This window comes from Anoplopoma fimbria, chromosome 22, assembly GCF_027596085.1.
Source record: "Anoplopoma fimbria isolate UVic2021 breed Golden Eagle Sablefish chromosome 22, Afim_UVic_2022, whole genome shotgun sequence".
Lineage (NCBI taxonomy): Eukaryota > Metazoa > Chordata > Actinopteri > Perciformes > Anoplopomatidae > Anoplopoma > Anoplopoma fimbria.
Genome location: NC_072470.1, coordinates 7,926,941 through 7,947,645, shown reverse-complemented (window position 1 = coordinate 7,947,645; position 20,705 = coordinate 7,926,941). Strand labels below are relative to the sequence as shown.

Below are 20,705 nucleotides of genomic sequence, written 5' to 3'. Positions count from 1 at the left end.
CAGAATCTAGCAATCGGTCCGAGTAGCCGCCTCGTCCCTCCCTCTCAACCCTCCAGTTAAAGGGAGTTGGCTTTTCATCTTTCAGGATTCAAGAATGGAGGGTGCATTCCTCACTGTTAACAGCTAATTGTTGGTAACGCTCCACTGAAGCCCCGGCAGCGTCATGTCAAAGCGATAAGAACAAGGTGCCATGCTGGATCCAGCAGCACTGATCAGGTTCACGCTTAAAATGTGCATAACAAAAAAGGTCTTATTTGGTTATGATACTGTCGGCGCTGGAACGGCCAATCAATTCGCGCCCCGGAGGGAGGCGTTTCAATCACAGCGCAGCCCTTTTCTGATCTAATCTTGTTATTTACACTATGCAGGGGCTTCTTGTTCATCACCCACTCCACGGATCCCGGAGCAATATTTCACTTCAGAGGGAACAGTTGGACTTGGAGCTCCCGTCGTGGGATTTGCGTGCGTCATCTCTCCAGCCCGGCGTTTGTGATCAACCCCGTGATGAGATGCAGTGACTGGCCCATGCTTCAACAACACAATGAGCCGAGCCCCCACTCCAATCCCTCGTGCTATTACATATTCAATTAAATTCCTAGTGTCCTCGCTAGTAATGGTGATGAATATGCCGGGTGTTCATTTCTTTGTGTCACGGCCTCAAAATGAGGAGACGTCGAAGGGGGGTTGACAAAGCGTGCCAGTTGATTGGGTCCTTCGTTGCCGGCGGAGTTTAATGTTGCCGGCGAGGACGGTTGTTTGTTCTGAATGAGACGTTCCTGGGCACACTGTGCTTCGCTCAACACGGGTCACGGAGTAAATCACACACACGAGGAGGAGATGCCTTCCAAGACAGACGCCTTATGCAACAGTTTGGATACGCAGGAAGAAATGTCTCACTAGAGTTTGTAGCAGCAGTTTGTGGTTGTTGTCATTTCGGTACGCTTCCACTATTTGCAGTTTGAAAAAAGCAGACAGAAGATCCAACCAGGCACTATGGGTTGTACCAGTGTTCGAAGAAGGATTACCCAATCTCTCTTAACTGCACAATCTGATTATTTTTAGCTTTGATCATTAGTATAACTGGATGCTGAACTGAACTTGCAGTGACCGTGAAAAAAATGCGCCTGCTCGGAACGGGCCGATTGCTTGGCCTGTGGTGTCGCTGCTTTGAGCTTCTTCTAGACCTGCTCCAAAAACTTTACTCTCAACAGCGCGCTTCAGAGCAGCACACCTGACATGACATACTTTCGTCAGATACCAAAGTTGCAGCCACTCACAATTAGAAACACCGGTGAAATACACTCTGGTTTCCAGGAAAAAAACGCACCCAAGTCGCAAATTCTCACAATTAGAAAACACCAGTGAAAGACTCTTTGTGAGGAGCCATGACTTGGGTTTGTTTTTTTCCCCAAACACCAAACAGAAACACAGATGAAATGCACTGAATTAGATCAACGTCCTAAATTGCTAGAATAGAGCTGCCTGTTCCTCTCCAATTGCAGTTTGCAAGTTTCATTCACAGAAAAAGTTACCAGAGTAAAAAGAGGAATTTCACACAATGGAGCTCCAAATCCTGCTGCTGAGAACCAGCCGATGAAAACACGTTTTAGCAGTGTCGGTAGTCATATTAGTGGATGTGGAAATATTAGAAAATACTACTACAACTGCCAACAAAGCGTCATCGCAGAGCTGTACATACTGTACAAGATTACAGAATGGTAACATATTTGAGAATTGCGCTACGTGCATGTAGGTTGAAACTAATTGTCATTTTAATTGTCATTCAATCTACTAATTATGTTCAAGATCAGAATGTCACATAAAATGCATATTTAGTTTTTCCCTTGTGCAATGATGCACTTCTTCGTTAACAAGTTTCATAGCCTAATTTAGATGGACAAGAACATTTCCAACACAGACGTTCGTGTGCAGAGGTACAGGCTTTGAGTAGTGGTCAGGCGTTACCTCTTTCTTTGACCTCACAGATGTTTGATTTGTTCTAAAAGAACAAGTTCTCCATTAACTGTCAATTACCTCATCATTATCAGTGTCAGAATTTATCTGCTGAACAGTGTTGAAGAAGCTGGCCCGGCCGTGACTCACGCCGTGCCAAACAATGGTTGCCTTAGGAACCCCATTTAGAGTGGCGGCGACAGCATGAAAGGCGTTTGTTCACTCCTATTCCAAAGTTATCGCAGAACCGTTACGATGGCTTCAAATATGTGTAAAAGCCTTCAGAGTACCTGACAAACTAGGGCGAGCTTGAATTGCTTTTCTCCGGACTGGCGTTGGATAAAATAGTGCTGACCTGATAGTAAATGGACTGACTTTATATAGCGCTTCTCTGGTGTATCAACCAAGCAAAGCACTATAAAAACACATGCTGGTCTGCATCTATTCATATACTGACGGCGCATGCTGCCATGCAACGTGCAAACCTGCTCATCGGGAGCGATTAGGGGTTTGTCGTCTTGCTCAAGGACACTTCGACTCTCTCCCTGAAGGACCCAAGGGATTGAACCAGGAACCTTCTACACTAGACGGCCACTACACTGAGGATAAGTCAATACGACAACATCATGTGTCCACAGAAGCTGAATTAACACTTGCTAGGACTATTTGCGCAGAGTACCAACATCCTGACATCCGTGGAAAAGGGCCCTTTTTCTCCTTGTAGAGAACAGGATGGCAGTGAGAGCGAGAGAAGGCGCTGGATGAGGGTGGATGCTATTGATTTGAAGTGGGTTTCCATGTATGGTTGGTGTAGGCTTCATTACTGCGGCCATTTCCGTGACAAAAGCTACTGTTACAGCTGCATGGTAGCACTTAGCGGTTGAAGAGTCTTACATGATTCAGCCCCCCCCCCAGCCACACTTGATGTTTCCAGAGACGTGCTGGAACAATCCGACAGTCTTTATGGAGATTGCTGATTTAACACTACGTTAAAACCTAACTTTAACATCGCGTTCTCGCCTACGGGAATCATCCTTTCCCTCTGTTACGATCCTCTACAGTCAGGAATTATACTCACTGGTTCATATATAAAAAAAAAGGTAAAATAGTGCGTATTTAGTTTTAAATTGGCTTCTACTTGAATTTGTCTTCTTTATGAGTCTTCTACAAAAGGTTTACACATATTTGAAGCCATGAAATGAATAGAAATAAACAGTCTTAGCTGTGAAAGACTGTCAAGGTTGGAGTAAAAAAAAGGTCTTTGAGTGAATCATTCTGTAAACAAACTCAATAGTGGACTGACAATGCAAAAATGTTTCCCCTTCATTCCTGACTACTTTGACTGTACAAATATAACCAGTTTATCCTATCCTCTATCTGGCTTTCTCTCTCTCTCTCTCTCTCTCACATTGAAAGTGGATGATAGTGACAGAGCGTGGGAGGCAGCGGCTGCCAGCGCAGTGTCACCCAGACTCGCTGATGTCACCTCCACTGTACCCTGCACCGGGGAGCGCTGCCAAAGTGCGACTTTTTTTAAACCGCTGATTCAGCCCGGCACTGGGGCCTGGCAGCCGTGGTGATGTGCATTGTGGGATGCCTCTGAGTGTCATTAACTGGCATGGATGAGTGTCGGTACTGGCAGGCCACTGTCACATGCTTTTGCACTCACGCATGCGGCTGTGCTTGGAACGGGTCTCAGGGGAGGGAGGGACGGAAGGGGGGGGGGGGAGAGAGGGGGAGATGGAGAGACAAAGGCAGAGGTGACTTTTGTCTTCCGTTCATGCCAGGACGCGTTAACCGTCAAGTCTGTGCGCTACGAGATCTGATCGTACTCGCGTTGGGATCTGATCGGCCCGGCTCGCAATGAGTTCAGATCTAAGTGAGGTGGAAGTGGGGAGGAAAAGCGGGACTGGAGCCCAACTGAGACCTGCTGTCATGAGTCCTGCTGGGTCTCTGCTGATGAAAACGACAACATTTCCTGATTTTGTTGCCTCAAAATAAAAAGGGGGACTTTTATGGTGGGGAATTAATGGGAATTTAAATGCTTTTATCGACAAATTAGCAGAGCTTCGTTAGCGGCTATTCTTCAATAAAAACAAGTCTATTTGTACTGAAGGGAAGAAAGAGAGAGCACTAAATGTAACGGGGGACTTTTATTGTGGAGAATTTATTGTAAATGAGTTTTTACACCGTTTTACAGACGCTCCTTTGACCATGAAATATGTCTGATCACTCTCCGATCAGGCAGGCCGCTTCGTAGCGAGGACCCCCATATGTGGACACATCTGAGTTCAGATCAGTCACATTCCGATCACAAGAGCAGCATGTGCAACCCCGGCCGTAAAGGTGGAAGGTAGAGTTGGCGGTAGGTTTGAAAGGAGGAATAAGTGCGAGGGCATATCGGGAGTGAAGCTCCAGAGAGACAGAGTTAAGGACCCACAACCCGAGGTGAGATATTGAGAGAAAGAGTGGGAAGCGGAAAGAGAGTCGGGCCTGACTCATTTCCCCGAGGCTCATCTGAAAATGCTCTTTCGTCTTCTCCTCTCCGTCTGCCGAGTCCACAATAACAGCCCGCTGAAAGAGACGCTCCATCCTCCGCGGGAAGGAAACAAATAATGGATTCATAAAGAACTGCGTCTTTATAGTCGATGCAGTCCTGGACATTATCTGTCTCTGGAGCAGCTTTAAGACGAGCGCTGATGGCGGGGCTCATCATATGGTCGCTGGCTAAGAATTTATAAAGCTGTTGCTACTGGCTCGTCCCCGCATCACAATACACAACTTTCATGTTACAGGATTAGGAGGGATCGGTTTTCCGGATCAATAGGATTATAGCTGTCGTTAACCCCTCTGAGATGAAAGAATGGCAGCCTATGGAGGAGACAAAGGGATGTTTGAATAAAATTTAAAAAGAAAGTCTGTTACAGGGTTGAAGGAGGACAGCTATGGCGGTACTTAGCACACCAAAACAAACAGTTATTCCGAGGCGGGAATAATCCGTACTTGGAAGCAGACAAAAAGTAAACTGCCCACGGCAATAATAAAAAAAAACATTCACAAAAGCGCTGAAAAAGAAAGAAAAGAAAAAAGCTCCTATTGTTGCAAGGGCCCAAATAGAAAAATCTCTCGCTGTAATTGGTTTGCCTTTCTTCTACATCTACCTCTATCTGGAAAGGAAGACAAACATGCTTGAATATGTGCGCCGACTTCTGAATACCTGCCATCAAATCCACTTTGAGCTACTTTCAGCCCGTTACATCCACTGAGGGTTTTAGAAACGTACAGCTTGCAGGTAAATTACATGGAAGTGTTCTCTGCCATCACTTAAATATAGAACAGAAAGCAAAGAGGAATGTTTTGTGTATATGGCGTGACAAATGATTTATCGATTCTTCTTCCTGTTTCCACACATTGGTCCTCACGCTGTAACATTTTTCGTATTCTTCGTTTTGTAAATGAGCAAAATTAGCGCCTCAATGATCCCATTTAATGGCACAAGTCCTGCCCCCATTTTCCCAGAAGAGTTAATTCATGAAAATGCCATCAAAGAGTAAAGAAGAAGAACTTTACATGTACGAGATTTCAGTCATGCTTTCATGAAGAAAATCTATAAATATAAACAGCTTCAGCAGCGGAATTAAAAGGACCTGCTGAAGCCAAGGGATGTGCTGATAATGTCTTGTCACATGAGGATCTTACGCCAATAAAGGTGATATGTGACTTCAATGAGAGTGGGGGGGTCAAAGGGAAGTCTCCTTCACGGAGATGGACAAAAGTACAGGTGCCATAAGAGGTGATGATGCGCCGTCAGTCTTTGCATCGGAAAAACATTCCCCTGGACGGCGTCTTGCATCAACAATTACCTGTTCAATTAGTGCAGACTTTAAGTGGTTTTGCAGCCTGAGATGTTCATATGGATAATGTGTTGTTATATAACGACATCAAAAACCAATTTGGAAACATTATCAGTCAAATTGGAGAGTCAAACAAGAAACGTAATTATAGAGTGTTATTCATATAGGATTTTCTGGAGCAAAACTGCTTCAAAGTAATGAAATATGCAATCTCTTAGGGGAAAACGTGGATGCCAGCAGACTAATTGCACAACAACTCCTACGAACGTTCTGTGAATTATGATTGTACCTCAGAGAAACTTCTAAATGGCAGAAAATAGGTGAATGTTTCTTATAAATTTCTCGTAAAAGCAAATCTGTCCGTACTAGTGGTTCTTGCATGAGGCCCGTCCACTTCAGTGGGTATTTTCTCATTGTGTATGTTCGTCTTTTCACGTACAACACGTGTAAAATTTCCTCCCACAAATAAAAGAAACACAGCTCATGCCAAGGTGCGTTTGAGAGTTTGTGCGATCGTGTGTGTTCGCATCCCGCTCGCTGAGCACTGCTCCAACATCGGCCCGTCGCTCTCGGCGGCAGCAGATGGATCCTCGCGAAATAGCCAGGGAGAAAATTAAGAACAACAGCTGTCAAATCATCGAGCGAAGGGGGGAGGAAAGAAGCAGAAGAAGAAGAAAAAAAAAAGAGAAAGAGAAAGAGAAGAGGAAAAAAATATATAAAAAATCCCTGTGAATTCACACAGTCGCACCTCGCTCAGGTAAAGCCGGATTGACATTCAGCGAACGGCTTATTAGGAATTTTCATGGGAGTCGTGAAGTGATTATCCTGAACCTGTCAGCTGCGAACAGCATGTCGAAATGCCACCCAGGCATTCCCCCCCCCTCCAGGTGGCTGATGCGTCAAACTAAACATGTGTTCATGAGACTGATGGACGGACGAGGGAGGAGGAGGTGCAGATGGGAGGCCAAATGATACGCGCACACATCCGGCATTAACGACGTAGGACGAGAACAAGCGCACTCGTGTGTGAATGATTCCCTGCGTTCTCCTCATGTCTCTCTCTATCTGTGTGTAAAGTGATGCGTGCGGAGCGGCTGATCAGCGGCGTCAATGAATGCAAGTGTGTCATCCTGTCTTCCTCCCCCTCCTCCCCCCTTTATACTGTCACTCTGGAGGTGTTTGATCATCGCAAATCATCTATAATGTATTTTAATCAACATTCATAAGGGAAGGGACAGCTGTTGGGTTTTTATTCCCCCTTCTTCTGTATGACACCTTTCAAATGGCATCGATTCAAAGAGCTTTACATACGCTGCACCATGTGTCACGGTCACATGGTGACATGTGTCCTACTGCTTGTTTGCTGGAAGTCAATGAGGCAGGTCTTATCTAAAGGAATGCTGCAGGGATGATGTATTTCTGTAAACCAGTGGGATTTTGACTTCTGGTTCCAAAAAAACAAAGATGGCAACCGCCAAAATGCAGAACTCGACCCTTCAAAACCGTAATCTACAAACCAATGGGTGATATCCTGGCGACAAAGTCCACTTCTTATAGTCTACGAAAGGACGGGAGTATGAACACAAGGCTGTGAAGGTGGACTAGTCAGCGTTATGATGTTTCACAGTCCCAATAGCAACTTGTTAGCACTTATATTTATTTTGTATAGCCCAAAATATGAAAATTACAAATTTGCCTCAGAGGGCTTTACAATCCGTACACATAGGACGGGGAGGAAAAACCTTAGAATTATGATCTACTTCCCAGGATGGACTGATATGCGATAGATGTCATGTCAAAATCCACAAATGGTATATTTACTGTCATAAAACTAAACTCTCTTTAGCTTGTCGTAACCAAAAGGCCTTGTTTCAGGCATCCAAGCAAAAAGCCATTCAAAATATTCATTGACTTTAAAATGAGGGAACCAGAAGAGCAGCCATGCTATCTCATTTCCTGGTTTTAAAAGGACTCACACATGAAATAATGAACTTAATCCAAAAAGCGCCATGCATGGATCCCCTGGCTTTGAAGCTATGAGATTAGTATACAAAGTTAGCTTAGCGGTTGTAGCGTGAACATTTTTCATGTAACTCTGACTCACTGACTCTCATCCCAGCTCATAAAAACACTGGCAAACATTGTTTTAGTTGATACTGCATAGTGAAAGAAGTTAAAGAGACATTATTCCATATTGATAAAGCATATTAGCCTTATTGTATACACTTTCACTCTCTTGTTTTTGGATGCAAGAGCATTTAAAAAATGTATAGCCGTAGAAAATACACAACAACAACAAACCCGGAGGTTGATGACCATAAATAAAAACGTATGTGAACTACACATTTGCTTTGGGTCTCTACTTCAGCGAAATAGCTTCACAACATTAACAAAACAGGCAACATCTCATATTTATGCAGGGATTTGTAACCGCTTTAAAATCTCACATAACTCCATTTAGCTGTGATCATATATTCCATTGGGTTTTGGGAAATTTGAATCCTAGTATTCAGTTAAGTATTCTGTTAGGGTGCTGTTTACTTTTGTAGAGATAGACTTGAAGTTACCGTTAGGATTATGTGGAGTGGAAAGTTTAAAAACATACTAAGCGAGTAAGTCATTAAGATTTTGATCGTACTTTTTTTTTTTTGCTGTATGCAACTCCGGTTACACATTCTGTTTCAAGATTATTTATCACATGACTCGAACGATCATCAAAGGTCAGAAAGGTCAGTCACTTATAGCAGTCTGCTATCACGCTGGATTCCAGCATTAAACTGGTACAGCATTTAAGACTATCTGGATGTTGGTATGTTGTTTACATATATCCAGACCCCGTTCCCAAGGGAGTCCAGCATGTTGCCTGCAGCGGGCTGTTAACTTGGATAAGCTAGCGTTACAACCGAACTCTTCTTCGCTTCCCCGGAGTCAACAAGCGATGATAAGTTCACGACAAAGCTCAACTTAACAGTACATGTGAAATGTAAAAGTTGCTGGCAAATAATCAGAAAAGTCCGAGGGGTATGTGATTCCTGATAGCCAGGAAGAGGCCAGTCAGTGAAATGAAAATGTGAAACAACTAAAAAAGGAAAGTTTGAAATGTGCAAATGATGCAAATGAAATGTGTCGGCCATGCGGTATTAAAGGTTATAGCATTTGCTTTGGCCCCTTGACTCCAGAGAGCACCTTTGTTCAACGAGTGTGACTTTTTTTAAATCACTTTCTTTAAATTACTTTTACTTATTGAGTGGAAACAAGCGCTGCAGTTTTTCCTCTTTTTTTTTTAATGGTCTGAAAATGATCTCTGAGGGATGAAATGGAAGTTTTGTTTCCTGCTGTGCTGCGCTATTAGGATATAATCTGCTAGTTTGAACGCATGGGGCCAAAACACTTAAGAAAGGTGACCGGTGCTCAACTTAAAACACAAAATGATGAGACGGACAAAAGTGACATTTTTCTTCATGGATCACGTTTCAGTATATATATATGATTATTACAGGATTTTTGAGAATCTACACAGTACAAAAAATATAGCGATACTCATGTGTATTGATATTCTCTTACAACCCTTATTAAAATTGCTGTGAAATTGATTATTTTTATATATATATATATATATATATATATATATATATATATTTTTTTTATTTTTATTTTTATTTATATATTTATTTATACAGGATTTTCTTTATGCACACATACATTCCTAAACCTGCCTTGTTTGATGGTGGCATTAGAATTTATGAAGCAAATATTATACCTCAGGAAATCTTCCTCCTGGGTGCTCTCTGTCACCTTTATTATTCTCCCTAATGTGTTCTCCGAGGATCAACTTTTCTTCTTAGTTGAGGAGAGTGTCTCCAATTGATAGCGCTGATTTGGAGCTGAATTACAGTGCGTGTGAATTTTTTTTGAAAAATGAGTGACTTAAAGATGACATATGCCTGCTGGGAATAAAACCAGAGCCAAAGTTGTCAATATGCAAAATAACATCCGGCGTATGTGTTCTGTAAGCTGCAGAGCACATATTTCCACTGGAATTGTATGGGTGTTGAATGGATAGAGAAAAGCAATTGTGGGAGGAAATACCAGGCAAAGTGATTGTTTAGGTGGCGAGTGTGTGTATATATATGTATGTGTGCATGTGTGTGAGAGGTGGTTTTGTATGCAGGGTTTGGAGAGGACTGATTAGCAGCAACATCTTGTGCCGAGCTATAGTTATCAGCACTGATTTCAGACCAGCTATCTGTATTCATTTATGCATGGAGCGACCGTGGAGCCTGAGTGGTGTGCAAAACAGAATATTTATTTTTCTTCACGGGGTCTGTCTCCGTGTCCACCCCTCACTATTGCTATCTCCTCTGTCTCCTGAGTCATCATTCCCTCTGCTGATTCACTTCAATGTCGTGAGAATTGTTTTTGGGAGATTCTCGAGTTGTCATTCTTTTGTGTAGGACTTCAGACTAAAAAAAAAAAGGAAAAAAAGGAGAACATTGTTGTTTGGGGAATTTTTAATGCTACTATGCCGGCCGCCCACTGTTGAGGAACAGTCCTTTCTATGAATACAAACAAAATGACTCAGAGAGAGAGAGCAAAGTGTCTCGGAGTGAAAGCACAGCAAGCAGTGCACATGATAATAAAGGCTTTCAGCAGCCAGGCCGGACCAGGCTCTGCTCCATAGAACCTCATGCATTCATGTTCGGGCTGGTCTAGTGGATTCGGAGCTAGTTATTGTGAATGATGTGTTGTCGTGATCCTCGTTTCTAAAATCATTACCTTTTACGAGTACAAACCTGTGGAGCTAACAATAGCAGAGTAGGTTAGCACGTCACTAACCAGCGTTAGCATATTTTGAGAACAATTACTAGGTGTAATGCTGGGGAACCAAGGACGTGCAAGAAGTTGGTGCAATTTTCAGACAGGAGGTGCTAAATATTAATACATTTTAATATAGAAGAGTTGTGAGCACACCAATCTCTCTCTCTCTCTCCCGCCCTCTTATAACACCAATAATCATTCTCAACCCCGTTGTATGTTTTTCACCAACACGCAATGAATTTCTTTGAATTTCAACTCATATGTCGTGTCATATCTCCAAATCCATGATTTGATTTAACTGTCTATTTTAAAAAGGTCCCGATTGGATTCTATTCCAAAAAGAATTCAGCGCTAATGGCTATGCTATGTCTTATGGCTATGTTAGATGATTGAGGCTTGATTTGTTAAGAGCAACAGATCATTGGTTTCATTCCCTGACAACTATCATTAAATACGTCTTTAAAAAAAAAGAAAAGAGAAGCTAGATGGTGACTCAGTGGTTCGACCGCGTTGTCCGTCATCCACGAGGGATGGGCGCTAGTAGTAGTACTGGTTTGCGCATGTGAGGTACCAATCGGGAATAATAATGGATCAGTGCATAGACCTGCAGATGCCTGATCCAGTATTTTGGACTGCCATTTCCAACACACAAAATTGTTAAGAAGAACCGGAATCGCTAAAATCCAAACACAACCCGGACATCAGGAGGCAAAGCAATCGGCCTGCTCCAAAAGGTCACGTACTCAGAACCATCACGTTCCCCTGACAAACGCTGCAAACAGGAAACAACGGGAGCTAAGCAACCGGCACTGCACTAGCGTCTACATTTAGTGATCAAGTGGACCTGCTCTGCTCCGAGCTGATCACTGTAGAACCGTTGTGCTGCTGCACTAACGCTAATGATGGGACCTGGCACAGAACCCTAATGCTCGCTCACTGCTACATTTGTTAACAGGGAAACATTAGCATCTGAATCTGTCCGCTGAGTGTGGATTTGAAAAATGAACATCTCATTCGAACTCTGCAAAAACACAACAGAGATGCAGCAGCAGCTGTAGACGACGCCATTTTCAAAACTCAAATATATTGCAAAGATATTACCATGGCAATTAGCGATTAATTCCTCGTGGCGATTGCGGGGAAATATCTCATAATAAAGCAAGATTTGATGGAAACACCTGCAGGTAAGAACGACTCCAGGATGAAATAGCCCTCATTACCAGCATTTGCATAATCAATATTCATCAAACTGCAGATGCTGGTGCTGATATTAGCATGTGATCTTGATATTACACATTTGCAAAATTCCCTCCAGTCCACAAAAGACGTATAAAGTAGGGAAAATGAATAGTTGGAACTCCTGGCTCCGCAGTAGCTGCTAATTCACTAGACTGCCTCGGCGAAGCAGCAACTTAGAAAAATGGGTCTGGTTCAGAGAGGTACGCCAAGTCTCCCATTGCTCTCATTAACCAACTAAATAATGATGACAGTAATGACAGTCACTGTAAAAAGGAGCTGGATGGATGCAGACGGGCAACCAATTAAAAACAGGAACAGGAACAATGGATGCAGATTAAGCTTGGCAGTATCTATTTTTTTCCTACCTCCCTGGCATTTCACCAGGGTATACGGTATGTGAGGTCACTTTGTCACCAAAAATAGAAAAGCTGGTCCACCTTAAAAGGAATATTCACCATTAAAAATGACCATTTGTATATAGATTGCTAACCTTGAATTTTTAAAACCTCAATGATGAAAAGGGGATAAAAAAAAAAATGAGTAACGGAGATGATATACATTAGAAGTTGGACAAAGACTTGACCTAAAATACCCCCAAACATATATTGTAACGTCATTCGCACTTGTAATTGGCGTCTTTCTCAACTTGGCTGCCTGTTCCACCAGACCGACCTCACAATACATCAAATCATTGCAGCATCGTAGAAAGCAAAGCTTCAGCGTCTGGATTTTTCAACTTGCGCTCATGGACTGTATATTAGAAGTGAACGTGGTCGTCGTCACGTCACATATATTTAATGTCCTTTTGTATTCTCTTATTCATTGACTATCTTTCTATGAAAATGCGGGGTTTAATGACTATTTTATGTACTTTGTACTATCTTTAATCCCATTTTCTTTATGTAAAGCATACTGAATTGCCCCTTCGTATTAAATGAGCTAAAGAAAAAAAACGTGCTATTGCTATACTGTATATGCCAAATACTTTTGTGATTGTTTTTAATGCAGTTCCGCAGAAGGTCTTCTGGATGCACCAATACATTTAGGCGCAAAAAATTGTGACTGACTTCCACGCCAATCCGCTTGTTATGCTAAGGCAGGGGTCTCAAACTCGCGGCCCGCGGGCCAATTGCGGCCCGCTAGACGATATTTTGTGGCCCCCACCTTAATATGAAAGTTTAATGTTAGTGTGGCCCGCGAGTTTTATATGAATGGCACTTTACAGTGTTGTGTGCGGAGCTGAACGAACCTACCAATCACGGTGGGGTATATGGCTCTCGGGGGCGGGACATCGACCAGGCTTGATGCAAGCAGAGAAACATTTCTCAATGAGTGACAGTGACAGCAGCGTTGCCATGGAGAGTTACAGCAGCGTTGCCATGGAGAGTTCTCCTCCGTGCCTGGCTGGCTGCCTCGTTTCTATTAAACGCGGACATTCGTCCCAGCGCGCTGCGTTCACAACACCTCCAAAAAAGTTTTTTAAGTTGCTGCCCAGCGGGACATTATACGTATATATGTCTCTCTCTGACAAAATAAATCAAAGTGATGCGTACGAGGCGAGATAAAAGAAAAGTAAGAAAATAATGTAGCCTAATGTGGTCTGCAGTCACATACCGACACCTGTCCGTCGGCAATAACAGTCCCCGATAAAGCAGAAGAGCTGCTGAGTTTGTGTCCAATGCACGGCCGCACCACAGCCAAGGATATATTTCAGGAGCTGTGAACAGACTGGTGGGCATTACCACGGATGGAGCCCCGTCTATGACCGACTGGTAACGCTGGTTCAAAGAAAGTTAGAGGAAAATGCAGATCCAGCAGTCGTTCTGCACTGCATCGTACACCAACAGGCACTGTGCAGCATGTCATGTCTGTTGTCCTGAGATGTATCAGTTACATCAGGTCCAGGAGTTTACAGCACCGCCAGTTCAGGGCCTTTTTACAACATATGGTGATGTACTTTACTTTAGTAAAAGTACATCATTTAGTAGTGTCCTGAAGAGATTTTTTGACTTAAGAGCAGAAGTGAAGAAATTCATGGAAGATGACAGAATGGATGTTCCTGAACCTGATGATCCAGGGTGGGTTATGGACCTTGCATTCCTAGTGGACTTAACACAGGAGCTGAACATCCTTAACCTGAAGCTCCAGGGCCCTGGTCAGCTTATCACTGCAGCTTATGAAAATGTGAAAGCCTTCTCCGCTAAACTGAAATTGTGTAAAACTCAGCTTTCTGTAAAATATCTCAGCCATTTCACAACATGCAGGTCTCTTGTGGAGGAGGGCACAGCCTTCAGTGGTGGTGAATATGCCTGTGCTAGTGAAAACCTTCTGCAGGAGTTTGATCAGCGTTTTGCTGACTTCAAGGCACGCTGTGACCCTTTCCAGCTGTTTGCTGACCCCTTCTCAGCTGATGTGGAGAGTGTCCCAAGTATGTTGCAAATGGAACTTATTGACTTGCAGTGCAACAGCGATCTAAAAGCTAAATTCAGAGAGGCACAGGGAAAAGCAGACATGACTGGACAATTCATGAGAGAATTACTTCCATCCTTCCCTGAGCTGTCAAAAATGTTCAGTCGGGTAATGTGCCTTTTTGGAAGCACGTATCTGTGTACTTAGTGATGCCCATGTTGAAGCTGTACTCAGAGTTTCTACTGTAACCTTGATCAGGGCAAATGTTGCTCAGCTGTGTGAGCAGAAGCGCTGCCAGGTCTCTGGCAAGAAATAGAATAAAGCACAAATGTATTCAGGGATTGTATGTGTTGGTTCAGTGCAATGTTTCAATAAGTTATTAAAAACATGGAAATAAAAAAGTAAATTTTCAAAAATATTGCGCTTTCTTGTAGTGCTTGAACGTTGAAGTGGCCCTCCTATGAGACGACAATACCAGCAGTGGCCCCAAGCCAAATTGAGTTTGAGACCCCTGTGCTAAGGCGTAAGGTTAAAGTTTAAAAAGGCGGGACATGCGCCTTGGAACTCTGATTCTGCATTACCAGTAAAATATTTTTTTGCGTTAGAATATGACAAACAAATAAGCTTTTGTCGGAAATCAGTCTGTAGATGCAGCTCTGGAAAAGCAACTCCCCGGCTTTGCTACGGTTTCATACATCTGAAAAATGTAATGTTTTGAACACGATAGCTAAATGATCAACTGCCTGCTTTTCTGCAGCCCCACAGGGACGCACCGAAAGCAACGGCGTTAATAGTCCCTGCCTTTACAGTCATAACTGGATACAAGGAGATGCTAGTTTCAAACTCTGCATCTAAATGGAGCCACAAACGGCACACGGGCCATTAAGGAATGTGAGCTGTAACGCCGCCCCTCCCCCGGCACATCAGCATCTTTGGATTTATTATTGGGCTCAGCACCTCACTGTATGTTGTTGCAGCCGTGCTGATGCGTCCCTGGAGACGCATCGCAATAAAATGAACTGCCATTGTTTTTCTCGGCAGAAGTGTAAAAAATGCCTCATCAAAGCCGCAACATGGGTCCTCCACCTCTAGCCATTAATCAGTGGGAGAGACGTGGGCGCCGCGGAATGTCTTTGCATTTTTTCTTCAGCTGAGACGAGCATCAGGCTGACAAGTGTTGTTGTTGACACGTCGCACTTGGGAGGAGACAGAAAATGAAGTCCTGTCGAGGCCATATGTATTAAAAGTCGTGACATGGGAACTGACTTACTCGGCTTAAATGTCTTCGTAGTATCTTTTATTCAAACGGTATAGATTTAGTTTCAGGTTGGGAGTGACGGCAGGTTGACACTGTGCCAGTGTAAATCTCTGACCCTGTGAGTCAAAGACAAAGGCTCCGCTCTAAGTGTCTCGTATTAGACACGCCGTTATTCTAAAATGACGTTCTGCGATGGAAATCTGGCCTCCGCCTTCGCACTAAATATGGAACGGATCCATAAATGAACGACACCGCTTTGGGAATAAATTAAGACGCGCTGCGGGCTGAATTCTAATCACCGTGTTAACCTTTTGCTAACAAAGTTCCATTGACATTCACTTTTCAAAAAGGGGAGCCAGTGAAGAGGGCCTCCTGTAATTTCCACTTCCACCCAAACTGTTCTTTTTTTTTTTTCTTTTTATAATTTTCCACCCTTGTGCTCACAGTGTCTGATTTCTAATTGGGATGAGAGTTGCGAGGATGAAACACTTGGATTTCATTAAATTACCCAAAATGGATTTCATTCCAGACGCCCATGTGCAGCATGATTGTGCTATTTTCGGCCCAGGCGTGTGTCAGAGAGATCTTGAACTGTAATTGTGCAGAGTGTGTGTGGGGAGGGGTGGGGGGGCTTCTTATGATTGGACCAGACACAGGTCGTCAGTGGACTGATGAGCTAATGGAATCACATAATGCAGCATGCATGCAGCAAAAAAAAAAAAACAAAAAAACTAACTGGTTCAATTCCATGAGTTTCCACTGCAGCAGCAGGGAGGGTTTGTGTGAGTGTGAGTTATGCAAAAAAAAGAAAGAAAAAAAAAAGCCTGTGACACAACAGGATTTGAGCTCCGCTGCTCTTATACAACAGAGGGAAAACAAACAAGCTATCCCCCGGAGTCTCGGCCTGTGTGTGGCCAGTTAACCTGAAAACACAGCGCTCAGACAGGCAACAAATGAAACTTCCTGTACAGCTGAGCCCTCCCTAAACCAATGGAATGCTCAACCACAACACTGTTTTACCACTTAGCCTCGCACTGACTGAAATATCATTATGTTTGATAGGGTAAAGTACATAAATCCCCCCCAGTCTGACTGGGGAATTCACTCAGAGAAAGGACCTTGCCCTAGAAGAATGTTGCTGTACTGCACTGTTTTAGGAGGTGTGATATTCATAACACCTGTCATTTGATGATCCTGGCAAAAGATTCGCACACTACTACGCATGTTAAAAAGGGTGGCCGGTACTATCAAATTCAATCTGGCTGATACCTAACGACAGAGGCGGCCAAACTTTGTATGCATGCACTGATCTTCTCCCAAAACAACACGCTGTTTTACAAGCTGGTCACAAGCGAGCACGACAGCTCTGAAGCCCATCGAGTCCCTTTCCAAACACGAAAACACACTTAACCCCAAAAGGCCCTTTGCCATGTAGTTTATCTATTTCATTTTGATAGTTTTACACATTATGCAGAGGCTTGCCTCGTCTTTACCTCCCACTCTGAGTCCCTTCATAATGCAGAAGTATAGTAGTGATATGGCAACAAGGGCAAATACCAGAGGGGAGTGAGTTGTAGAATACAGACGTAGCAAGTATGGGCAGACAGACACTACTGGATCATTCCTATTGCTTTAAGAGAGGAGCTCTAATCACCTGACCTTTGACTTAAACTACAGAGATGGCTTACAGCAAACCTCATGAGTTATCATACTACTTTAGCATCTTCTTTTGTATTGTAGTTGTGAAGGAATTTTCCTTATTGCATGTTAAACTTCCCCCTTGTAGGTTAAAGGTAACCGTCTGTAGGTCAGCTAAACGGTCTGTCTCTCTTAGCCAGTCTCCCTCTATGTGCCTGTTAGGTCCGAGCTGGCTATGGCAGCTGGTAGGCCAAATTGCAAATTTCCCCGCTGCGGGACTAATAAAGGATTATCTTATTTTATCTTATCTTATTAGCTAGAAACCTTGTGTATTCGGTTTAGACTCAACAGGCTGGTGCCTGGTTGGAGATGCTTGATAAGAGAGACTGTACAGAGGCTATGTTGTTGCTAGCACAGCAACGGTAGAACAGTGCTTGCTGTAGCGTATTGATAACATGAGGCCACCAATTTGTAATATCCTGCCCAGGGACCACAGAGGTTGGGCATTACAGTTGCACTAAAACACGGTCTAGCCACGGTGGGTCAGCGTTATCAGATGTAACTGCTGTGGGAACGCTGTGCAGTGTTAGCCAATGAGACACAAACACAACTTCAATTCACATGATAGGTATCCAATGAAGTACTATATTGGTATCCATAACACTCACAACCAATAAATTAAACAGGTCAAACAATAATGAGCAAAAACTTTACTTTTACTCAGGTTTTACTCAAGTCAATCAAAATCACAAACTGTTCTCACTTCAATGAGTCAATAGTGAAAATCTCAAATGTGAACGGTTTGAAAAAATACAGTAACCAATAAATAACACTGGGACACAACAAAACGTTGACGTGCACATGTTGCTCAAACAACCATAAAACACGTCACCAAGCATGATCGCTTATTTTGCTCGTTAGGACCCGATCTATTGAGATGACTGCCATGCCTTTTCAAATGCTTCCTCACATCTGATGTTGAGCTACTGTACATATGCACTGATCAACAGCTGTCAACGTATGAGCCTCCATCTGGACCAGAAAGGTGTGTTGTTATTTTGTTTCCCCCTGTGCCAGCCACGTGTAAGCTAGATCAGCGATTCCCAACCAGGGGTACGTTGAAATATTGTGGTGTGGCACAACTAATTTGAAAAAAAATAAAAATGAGTGTGTGAAAAGTAGCTGGCAAGCGAGAAGAGAAGTTTAAATAGTTAGCTAAAAGTAATGGAATGTCGAGCTTCTGTCACTAGTAGTACAAATTCAAACTTGACCAAACCAACCTAAACACTGAGGATTTAATTGTGTGAAAAAAGACTGAAACATTATAAAATATAGTAAATATTGCGCCTTATTTAGTCTTCCGACAACTCCAAGCGCTTTAACACTACATGTCATTCACCCATTCAAACACTGCTGGCAGATGCTACCATGCAATTTGAGGTTAAGTGTCTTGCCCAAGGGCACATCACATGGACTAGAGGGATCAAACTGCCGATCTTCAGATTGGAAGTTGAAACGCTATCATTAACAGGACTCTAAAACAGTTAATAGTGTTTAATAATATCAATTTAAATGAATTCAAATGAACACAAACCTGACGGGGGACGTTGCGGATGATGAAGGGGTACTTGAGTCATCTGAGAGGGCTGTTAGGGGGAACGTCTTCAAAAGAGGCTGGGAACCACCGAGCTAGATACCCAGTAAAACAGAAGGAAAATGTGGACAATAAGATGGACTTGTTGGCAACTACTTATTACTTAAATAATTGCAATTACAAAAGGAAAATAGATATATTTTAAAACAATGTCAACTTGCAGTGTGGCTCCATCTCGGACTCCTCAAAAGCAGCCTTTGCTTCATCGAAAAAGAAAGATTATTTCTGTGAACCTCAGCCTGTAAATCCTGGCTGCCAATCCAGCCACAATCCCTCTCACACTGAGAGCTTTCCCGCCCCCAAAAAAAGAAGAGAGCTGTTCCCACAAAGCCGCTGAATAGTGCGACGCCACACAGTGTGCGCTCTGAAGCGTTTCTCGTAATTTCGGCGTCACACTTGTTGATCGCGTCTTCCGTCTCACCTTTATTAAGCCACGGTGTTTGGAAATCAGCCAGGGAGAGGGAGAATAATGTCCATAAACCTCAATAAACACGGAGAAATGTAAATGGAGGGGGGCATCGCTCTGGAGTGATTACAACACATGGCGACCGGCCTCGCAAAAACTTGGAGGGAGACGGAGGGCGCCTTAAGAGAGTAAACAATTTCTGTTGTTTGAGCTTGACGTCTGCGACACCAGCCTCATTTGGGAACGCGACTGTCAGATAATCATTTTTTTATCAGTTTGATCAAAATGTCAAGCTCCATCTGAAAATGTCACTTCAAAAAAATAACCTCAAATGAAAACCTCAAAGCAGTTCTGACACCGCGGGCCGGGTGGTGGTGGTGGTGGTGTGGGGGGGGTTCTCTACGGAAACCAATATGGTGACAAACATTAGCTACGGCCGCATTAAGCTGGGGCTTTTTTTATTTTTTTTATTGCTGCTGAGAGAGTTACAGTGTAAAGAGTATTAAAGAGCAGACTGGAGATTATGCCGCTAATCTGTTGCAACAACCCGCGCTGTCATTGATTATTAAAGGCCCAATCCATAATCTAGCAGCACACAGGAAGGGACGCCAGCGCTGCCGGAAAAAAAGCCTCCGTGAGCGTTCGTTCATTCGCTGTCGGGAGTCCCGATACAAAGAATGACAAGCTGGGTGCGGCTGATAATGAGTTAGTGATGTAGACTTTGGAGACTTTTGGAAGAATACAGCTTAATGATGTAGTAAACAGCAAAAAAAGGCATTTAATTAAATCCTTCAATAACGGCAATAACTGCAGTATTAGATTCAAACATGCTTTTGGAGGCTTATGGAGACGTCAGCCTGTCATGGTTGCACTTCTCAACGTGTGTATTGATTAGAGTGAAATATAACTCCTGCATATGGTCAATATGAGAGTCAAACGTCAAACCTGTGACATTTAAAATTTGATACACTAGCACACATGGGAACTAGGAGGCCAAGAGCAGAGAAATCACTCAATAATAATGACAACTCAGTGGAAAGCTAACAACATCCAATAAATAAATAAATAAATAAATAGAGGACTACTCACTTAAATCCAGCCGGCTGCTCTATTATTCATTTTTGATTCCAATTAAGTGGTTTTGACTAATAAGCTGCAATTCACAATGCGTGTACATTTTAACAAGAAGCAGTCACAAACATGTGTCTTGAGATCAAAATGAAGGTCCAGTTGGAAGATAATTCAGGGTGTAACGGCTGTGCCCTAAGATAAAGTACTTCAACTTTTGTCATGTGACGAGGGCAGCCAAAACTCACAAGAAGACAAACAGAGCCGCACAGCTACCGTGAGGGATTTACATTGCAGGAAATGCATTTCTCCTTGAATGGAGTCAGCGAGGCGTACGGCTAACTTCAACTTCATCGTGGCTGTCGCAACGCGCAGTTGATGGTTGCTAAGCAACAGCAGGTTGCAGAT

At 43.1% G+C, this 20,705-nt stretch overlaps 1 protein-coding gene across 9 annotated transcripts in view; it reads right to left on the bottom strand.

Moving 5' to 3' along the window:
* LOC129111782 (beta-1,3-galactosyltransferase 1-like) overlaps window positions 1–20,705 on the bottom strand; it is a 111,192-nt gene that overhangs the window by 73,020 nt on the left and 17,467 nt on the right. For 5 of the 9 annotated variants that reach the window (XR_008532347.1, XR_008532348.1, XR_008532346.1 and 2 more), the window contains exons 1-2: window positions 20,319–20,433; window positions 18,764–18,858 (exon numbers count right to left, since the gene is read on the bottom strand). The exons of 2 other annotated variants lie outside the window; for them this stretch is intronic. The gene's annotated coding sequence lies outside the window, so the exon portion shown is untranslated. Of the gene's footprint in view, window positions 1–18,763; window positions 18,859–20,318; window positions 20,434–20,705 lie in introns of those variants that run through there. 2 more of the 9 variants (XM_054623875.1, XM_054623878.1) reach the window with 2 other exon arrangements.